General features: G+C 40.8%; 1 non-coding gene across 1 annotated transcript; it reads right to left on the minus strand.

The window, feature by feature from the left end:
- Positions 1-7163: 7163 nt before the first annotated feature.
- On the minus strand, positions 7164-7294 carry LOC116914140. The gene has a single exon (XR_004389699.1). It is a non-coding gene; the product is annotated as a small nucleolar RNA SNORA17 (small nucleolar RNA).
- Between the last annotated feature and the right edge of the window lie 1994 nt (positions 7295-9288).

Consider the following 9288-nt stretch of genomic DNA (forward strand, 5'->3'; position numbering starts at 1 on the left):
ACACATCCTCGGCATTTTTCCATCCCTTTCCATTATATTATTTGTTCAGTTGTTGTCTTCAGATTTCTTCCCAAAACATAGCCTTGCTCTAAGAAACAAGACCAGAAATTACTAATTTTACATGATCGACTTTTTACCTTTATTACTAATGACATTAATATACATCCATAAACAACTCCTTGTAAGGAATGCATTCACTGAACCCCAAGGGGAGGGAGATAATGGAGACATCCCTTTTAGGATGCTGTGTTCCACAGTTGGTCGGCTTCTCTTCTCTCAGTCTCTGTCTCTGTCTCTGTCTCTCTCTCTTTGTCTTTCTTTCTCTAACTCTCTCACTCTGACTCTGTGTCTCTCTATGTCTCCGTGTCTTTGTCTCTGTTTCTATTTCTCTGTCTCTGTGTGTCTCTGTCACTGGCTTTGTCTCTTTGTGTGTGTGTCTGTCTGTCTCTCCAGCTCTCTCTCTCTCTCTCTCTCTCTCCCTCTCTCTCTCTCTCTCTCTCTCTCTCTCTCTCTCTGTGTGTGTGTGTGTGTGTGTGTGTGTGTGTGTGGTGTGTCTTTCTCTTTTTGCTGCATATTGTCCAGCTATGTGTCTCTGTATACATTTTTGTCTACTGCAGGAAAACGCTTCTCTGGTAATGGCTGAGCAAACCCTGATCTGTGAGTGTAGCGGAATGACACTAGGCATCACTTTATGGCTACGTTCCTTTAGCACAGTACTTCCAAACCTTTCTTATGCCTCAGCCCTTTAGTACAGTTACGATGACTCTAACCATAAAATCATCTTCACTGCTACTTTGTAACAGTTTGCTATTGTAACTGTTATTAATCATAATGTAAATACCTGTGGTTTCCAATGGTCTTAGGTGGCCCCTGTAAAAGGATCACTAGTCTCCCCAGTCCCCAAGGTGTTGTGCACGACCCACTGGTTGAAAACCATAGCTTCAGCAGAACAATATTATTTGGTTTTCCTCTAGGTCCCTAGCCTCTCAGGTGTTTGACCAATTGGAGTGTTGGTGACAGGGCCCCTCATGGATTGGGCCCTAATATAATCAGATATTAGTAACTCTTTCAAGCTTAGTGCATATATATTATGGCTTCCAGTGTTATGTTTTTAGGAAATTCCTGTGTGTGCACACATTTGTTTCTCAGTGTCTACAGGCGTACCTTTGGCTTTTTCTTTGGCTCTTTTTCTCTGTTCGTTTTGTCCTGTTTCAGTTTTGTTTATTATTATTATTATTATTATTATTATTATTATTATTATTATTCTTTAGATTTCCTTTTGTTTTCTATAAATGATCTTAGCCAAAAGGTCGAGAAGCAATTTCTTTTTGTTTTCTAAGGAGAGACAGAAAGGGTATAAATTTTAACAGGGTAGGAGGTGGAGGAAATCTTGGAGTCGAGGGAGGAGAACCAGAATATACTGTATGAAAAAAAAATCTATTTTCAATAGAATGCAGAAAAATTTTTAAAAATATATTCATTGGTCATACAGAATCATGTCAGGTGCTACTACCCTCCAACAGTAGACAGCCCTGCCTTCTGCCTGCCTGACTCTTTGGGGTAGGAATATCAATCTTTTCTCTTCCCAGTGGCTTCTTTTCTCCTTTATGTTTCCACAGAACAATCTGGTAAAGATGGAGTTTTAAACCACTGGGAAGGGAGGTAAAGGCCTTGAAGTTCTAGAATGGTATTTTAATACATATCTGAAGTGATACCAAGTCTCTGATGTGATCACAAATAGCATGTCTAAGGGCTGGTCCTTTTGATGTATTTTCTATTTATTCCTTCTTTCTATGGAGACTCTGGAGGGTGGATTCTGAGTCACTACAGCAAAAACAGCATGGAAGTTTTCATTTGACATTTACCCCCAGGTTAATCCTACTTCCTTTTGTAGTTGGAGCACCTTTTCCTAGTCTCTTTAGTCTCATCAGCCTCTGTTCTCCTCTCCAGGGGCACCAGAACATTAAGAAGAAAATTGATTGATGTACACTGTAAGAATGTTCAAGACCAGCACACAAGCCCCCACTGGAAACAAGTCTCTTTATGAGAATTCATGGTGACAGAGCAGGGCAAGGAAGAGCAGACACAGGAGCTTGGGCTGTCTTTGAGAAATTATGTGGTTTGAATGATAGTGGCCCCCACTGGTTCATAGGGAGTGGCATTGTTTGAAAGGATTTGGATGTGTGGCCTTGTTGGTGTGCAATGACTTTGTTGGAGGAAATGTGTCACCGAGGGTGGGCTCTGGGTTTCAAATGCTCAAGCCTAGTTCAGTCCTCCCTCCCCCTCTTTGCTGCCTAATGACTCTTGGTTACCTCTCCAGCACCAGGTCTTCCTGCCATGATAACAGCTAAACCTCCCAACTGTAAGCCAACCCCAGTGAAATGTTCTCCTACATAAAAAGTTTCGGTGGTCATGGTGCTTCTTCACAGCAATAGAAACTTGAAGACAGAAACATTCTCCACCTCTAATTCTGTATGGTAGCTTAGCTCAGCCTAGTTTCAGTTCCAGCCTCCATGAATTAGGCAAAATAATAGCAACTACTCCATAGTGTTATTTTGAGGAAACAATATGACATTTTAAATAAGTTCCTCAGTACCTAATACTAGGAACTTGACAAAGTGAGGCTCATTTGTGACATAAGGAGGCTTCCTAGAAGATGCCATTTCCAAAGCCACGGTGTGACTAATTCATAGTTTCCCCCGGTGAAGAGGAAGAACCATTAGGTTACAGCTTAGCAACTCCCTTTTACACTCCCAAACAAATTTTTACATCCCTTCAAGTAGTAGCTTCCGCAGGTAAAAAGTGAACACATATTCACAGAGATAGCAGGGCTGGATCTGCTTGAGGATTCATAGTAAAAGTAGTCAGCATCCTTCAAAGAAAAGTCCTGCGCACTCAGCCCTTGAGGAACAGAACCCTGTGAAGAGCATTAGCCTTTTCAGTACCTCTTAGAAAAGCAATAGAACAGGGAGGAGAGGAGGAAAGAAGAGGTTCTAGCCTGGACCAGGCTTCCTTTCCAAAACTAAGGACTGGCTGGTTCACAGGAATGCCTTGTCTTTTCTCCTTTCATTTAATGAAATGACCAAAAAGTGCCTTGATTGCCCTGTTGTTCTCTCAGCTCCTGGTTGTTTGTTTGTTTGCCTTCCCTTGGTGTGGTCATTGGCCTTGACTATCCCACTTGACAGAGAACTGGTCAGGGATTCTGTTGGGGAATCATTTCCAGACGCATCTTCATGGGGTGGCAGATTGGGTGACAAACAACAGAACCGCCCAGTAGACTGAGGGCTTGGTTGGGACTTGTGTGGAAGAAGAAAGGTCCTGCATAGACACCAGCTCTGCTCATATAGAGGGGAGAAGTCTTTGCTGCTGCCATGGCTCCCAGGCCAGAGCTCACTCTCTTCCGCATTTGAATACGGGCTTGTTCTGGTATTTGATTAAACTGGAAGATAAGAGGGAAAAGAGCCACTAATAAATTGTTTGTATTGCCTTGACACTCGCATGTCTTAAAATGTCCACATTATAGATGTTTTAAACCATCTTAAACATTTTTAAAAAGCATGCAAAATAAATAGTGTTCATAATTCATTGCTACCCTCTAGTGGTGAGAGGAATCAACTCTCCCAACTTCATTTGCATTGTTTGAGAGTCTAACACATGTATATAATGTGTTTTGATCAAATCCACCCTCCAATTCCTTTTATTCCATAACTACCCTCCCCCCCAATTCTGTGGTACTTAATAAATGCACTGAGTACCCTTATTGCTGCCAGTACTCGTCTGGGTGTAGGACTATGTACTGGAGCATGGCTGGGCTCTCAGGAACCACATCCTAAAGAAAGCTGACTCTCCATAACCAAGCAGCTTCCAATTTCAATGGTTCTCCACCAAGTGGTGGGCTTCATGGTTGCCTCTCCATCCTGAGATATTTTTGTCTGGCTTGTTCTTGTGCAGCTTGGAAGACTAAGCCTCCTATTGAATTCTTCCAGGTTGACAAGCAATTGTTTGTTCAGGTGCAAGACACTTCTCAGCCTCCTGTTGTCTGTGATGCCAGACTTTGAGAGTCTTTGTGTTGGTATTTTGGTCTCCATGGGGTGTACTGTACCATACACTCCCACTGGCTGCTGTTGGGCTGTCTCAGTACCTAGAAATGTTTTCTTCAGGGCTGAGCTCAGCAATTGCTGCAAGGGCTGGAGAGTTTCAGACTCAGAGTAGATGGATAGGTTGGACTGAGAGGTGCTAATCAGATTCCTTTACAGAAGCCTTGTGTGACGTTGCCAGTGAGATAACCCTTTGTTATCTGGGTGAGGAAGAGATAAATGTCTTTTTCACAAATACAGAAAGTAGGAAGCTACAAGTCTAGATCACCTTTGTCTGTCAGGCGAGAGAATGTGATTCCCTGCCATTCCATCCTTTCTCAAACCCTGATGCCTGGAGCCCTGCCACTACCCACCATGTAGCAGCATGCTCTGGTTGTTCTGCAACCATTTCCAGAGTGTATAATTCAGCATAATGGAGAGGAAAGGGATGTAATATCTTGGTAAGATATTAAAGTTAATGAAAAATACACAATTTAAGTCAACAATTCTGTTTTTACAGTGATTTGGTCACCATAAGTGGTAAAGAAGACCTTATCTGCCTGGGTCTTCTTTCTCTTCCTTGGCTTCTTGGTCCGACAGCCTCTCTCCTCACAGCCCTCACTGTCCTCCCAACAGCACTCCTACTTTCTCAGGGATCATTTCAAACTGTTTTTTACAGTAGGAAACTTAGTGGCAGAAAACTCATAGGCATAAAACAGGATAATGTTTATATTAGGTTAAATGCTTTTTTAAAAAAAGCAAAACAAAGATGTAACACAGGGACATTTTAAGTTTCCAGAGTCTGCTCAATGCTATTAAGCTAAAAATGTGCTATAATATAAAAAGAGATGTGATTTTTCTACTTAATTTTAATGGCTAGATAGGTAGAAGATAACATCTGGACACTTTGAGGAGTCATTTGTACTTAATATGGATCAGGATGGAATTGAGCCCTGGAAGCAGGACGTCAGACAACCCGGGAGGTTGTCTCATAGCAGTGGGTTTTGAAATGAAGTAGCAGTGAGAATTCAGTGCATCCGTGTTTGGAAGTGGCTGTCAATGAAGGATTGAGTCTATTGCTGTCATTGGTTTGCTGTACTTGTCATCACATGAACTGTTTCTCTCTTGTTTCTTTTTTTCTTTTTTTTTCAGGAGCTGGGGACCGAACCCAGGGCCTTGCGCTTGCTAGGCAAGTGCTCTACCACTGAGCTAAATCCCGAACCCCTCTCTTTTGTTTCTGAGTCAGGGTCTCATGGATGCCAGAATAATCTCAACCTCACTATGTAAACAAGAATAATCTCAGATTCCTGATCTCCTGCCTCTATTTCTCAAGACACCACAATTCATACTCATAAATTTTTATCATTCAAAAATTAAAAAGTTACTAATATTTTTAGTTTTGATAAAAATATTTAGCTAAATCATTTTGGAGCGCAAAGTGACACAAACTTATTATTCCTGTAGAGGAGACCGTAGGATTTGCTGCCAGTTGTCCATGAGTCTTGCAGTAACTTAGAATTGTCCATAACTCTTAAAACAAGCCATGTTTGTGATTGTATCAGTTAGGACATTAGGCAACACGCAGTTTCATTCATCACCAACATATTTTGAACTAATTATCTAGCTGTGATCCCATTCTGCTCTACTGTGGAAGACTGTACTCTCCCTAGACAAGGACATCATTATAAACATATGCCTCTCAGTCAGACCAAGGGACTTCTGAAAGTGCAAATTTTCTAAAGCAGGGTAATGATAAATATGACCCAGGAGAATTCTGTGGTGAGCTAAATCTAAAGATGCTGTGCATGTAAGATTTGAACTGACTATAAGAAGACTCCAACCATCAGGATCTGCCTTCACTCTCCCAGAAGACAAAGAAAGAGTCAACAGGGATTGGTACCTTCGGAGGAGCTGGGACTCAAAGAAAAACAGAGGAGAATGGTGGTATGTCAAGTAGAGCAATAAAAGGTGGAAAACAGACATGAGGATCTCCATGCTGCATCTAAATGGCCTGAGGATGGGAAAGGCAGTCATTCACACGTCCTTATCCATGCAGTTACAGAGCCTGACACTGAGAAACCATTTACCAAGTTTATCTCTCAGAGAAGCCTGAGACCAACCCACTGTGAGTCTAATTTGATCTTGTTTGTTATAATTTTATTACCCTTATCATTGATAAGAATAGACTTATGTCTAGTCAGTACCCAATTAAGATCACCAGAAATTAGAGAAGTTCTTTCTTGTTCAAGGGCAACTGGTTAAGGACAGGATCAGCTCTCCTGATCACATGCCCCGCCACCCCAATCCCCACTCAGGGCTAGTTTTCCCATGATACCTAGGGAAGAGGTGGGACCAGTTCAGCACAGTCCTTAGACATGAACATGTCCCTGGGCAGTAGCCCAGACCAGGGATGTCCTCCTGTCTTTTTGTGGTAATAGACTACAGGGACACAGACTCAGACATAGTAGCCCCTGGTGCCAGTGCAGGCCAGGACCCCACCATGGTTCCAGTCAGCATTATCAGCTACTCACGTCAGACCGTTTCTCACTATGCTCCAGTCTTCAGTTTTGCCTCTCTTCATCCTGCCCACATTGTTCTGTTTCTTGTTCTCTTCCATTTCTCTACCATTTACTTGCTCCTCCTGGTGGGGCCCGGTGTCCCTGAGTGTCTGGGGACATCTCAGGAGTGGTCTTAGGCATGCTATGCCCTGCACATGCATTATGGCACTGGGCAGGCATCATCTGGGTCATGGTCTGCCTGCCACTGCCCCAAGTCCTGGGCAGAGCTAGACTAGTGGTGAGCTCATCTTAACTCCCTGTCTGGGCCCCATGGTCTGGTAGTTAACTGGAACTTGGTCTTCATCCAGGTCCTCCTGAGTAGTCCCATGTGAGTGTCGTCTGTCTCCAGCTCTGTTCCTCTGAGGGCCCCATGATCTCAGGCAGGATTCTTCTAGTGTCAAGCTTGCTTTCTACCTTGGAATCCCATCCAGACCTGCAAACAGTAGACTGGTGTTGGTTTCAGACTAGTTCCCTGTTCAAGACCTCTGGCACCAGAATTGTTGTCATCTCAAGTTCTCATTTTTCAGAAAATGTTAGGCTACTTACTAATCATTCAGATGTTCACAGGTGAGAACACAGAGTATAAACATAGCCTCTCTCCTCTCTGCCACCTACTGACACACATGTGATATAGCTTCCACATTTATTATTAAATATATATTATATACATTTAGTATGCATACTATATCAATATACTATGCATATATTTATATAATACAATATAATTGCATATAATTATATAATATATATGTCTATATTATATAATATAATGTACATATTATAAACACATAGATATGTTAATATACTATGTATAATATATTCATATATAAGTATTTAAATATATTTGTTTATTTAAACATTTATTTATTCTAATTATATATATTTAATTAAATACATACATATACATAAATTTGCATTTTTTCTAGACAAAGGGATTTATCTAGAATTAGGACTTCTACTGCTGTGAAGAAACACCATGACCATGGCAACTCTTATAAAGAAAAACATTTAATTGGGGCTTGCTTACACTTTCAGAAGTTTTGTCCATTGTTATCATGGTGAGAAACATGATGGCATGAAGTTAGACATGGTACTAGAAAAGTTAGACATCTTGATCCATAGGCAGTAGAATAAGACTGTGTTCCACATTGGGTATATTTTGACACACATTCTCCAGTAAGGCCACACCTACTCCAAGAAGGCCACATCTCTTAATTATGCCACTCTTTATGGGCCAAGCATTCAAATACGTGAGTCTATGAAGGTTACTCCTAGTCAAACCAGCACAGATATCAACATAAATTGTTAATCTGATAAAGAATTAAATAAATGCTTCTTTTCATGGAGTGTGTGTGGTGTGTGTGTGTACACGCAGGTATGCAAAGGCTAGGAGTCAATCTTGGGTGTTATTTCCCAGATACCATTCACATTTAGTTTTAGAGATGAGAATCTATTACTGACCTAAAATTTCCAAGTAGAGTAACCTGGATGTCCAGTGAACTTCAGGGGTCCATCTGTCTCTGCTTCAACAGTGCTGGGGTTAAAAGTGTGCCTTCCTAGGATCTCCTTCCCTCAGACCTGACTTTTAAAAATAGGGTCTAGAGTCCTAACTTGTGTCCTTGTGCTTACTGGGTAAACTCTTAACCATCAGACTCATCTCCCCAGCCCTATTTTACATCATTTTGAGGCAGGCTAGACATCATAGGAACTGAAGCAAATGCACGAAAGCTAGAGGTGGCACAGCACAAGCTAAAATGAAGCAGGACACCATGTAAGAACTTCGTGAAAAATAAGACATTGTTGGGTCAAGATAGGACCAGCATTGCTAATGAAGATAAACTCTATCCTTCGCTTCATTAGGAGGACTTTCCTGTATCATTAAGCATCATGCTGTCCAAGAAAATCTCCTAGATCACCCACACTTACCGTTGAATGGTAACTTTTACTCTGCAATAAAATTTGCTCCCAATTTCTAATTTTGTCTTGTTTTTGGATTATTCCTCCAATGAGAGGCAGGGAACACCAAGTGGATGTCTTTTTATCTGATCTAACTACCTCTTATTAAGATTTCCCCAGCCCTCATCATTCACCACAATTTCATGAACTTCTGGTAAATTTATGATTATCTGAGAGTAATGCTATTTATTTCCTGTTAATGGGATATATTTTACATCTTTTTCTAACTATATAGATACTACATACTATGGAAGAGTCTTTAATTCTCAAACATATTTTTCTTCTTACATGATCAGTATGGGGGAATAAACCCTTGGAAAAGTACTTATGAAAGATATCATCATCATCTTGACTACATCTGGGATGAACCACAATCTGGAAATGGAGGGCACACCTGTGAAAGTTGTTTTTTATTATTATTATTATTATTATTATTATTATCATCATCATCATCATCATCATTTTATTTATTTATTTGTTTGTTTGTTTGTTTGTTTGTTTATTTTTGCTTGATTCGAAGTGGGTGAATCCACTCCTAATTCAAACCTTTGAGATAGGAAGATCCAAATCTTTAATGCAGACCTTGGGGTAGGAAGACGCACTTTTAGTCTGAGCCACACCTTTTTCTGGAAGCCTATATAAAGGGCACAGAAGAAGCAAGGTTTTGTTCTTTGCCTGCTTGTTCTTATCTTGTTATC

The sequence above is a fragment of the Rattus rattus genome, chromosome 12 (genome assembly GCF_011064425.1).
Source record: "Rattus rattus isolate New Zealand chromosome 12, Rrattus_CSIRO_v1, whole genome shotgun sequence".
Lineage (NCBI taxonomy): Eukaryota > Metazoa > Chordata > Mammalia > Rodentia > Muridae > Rattus > Rattus rattus.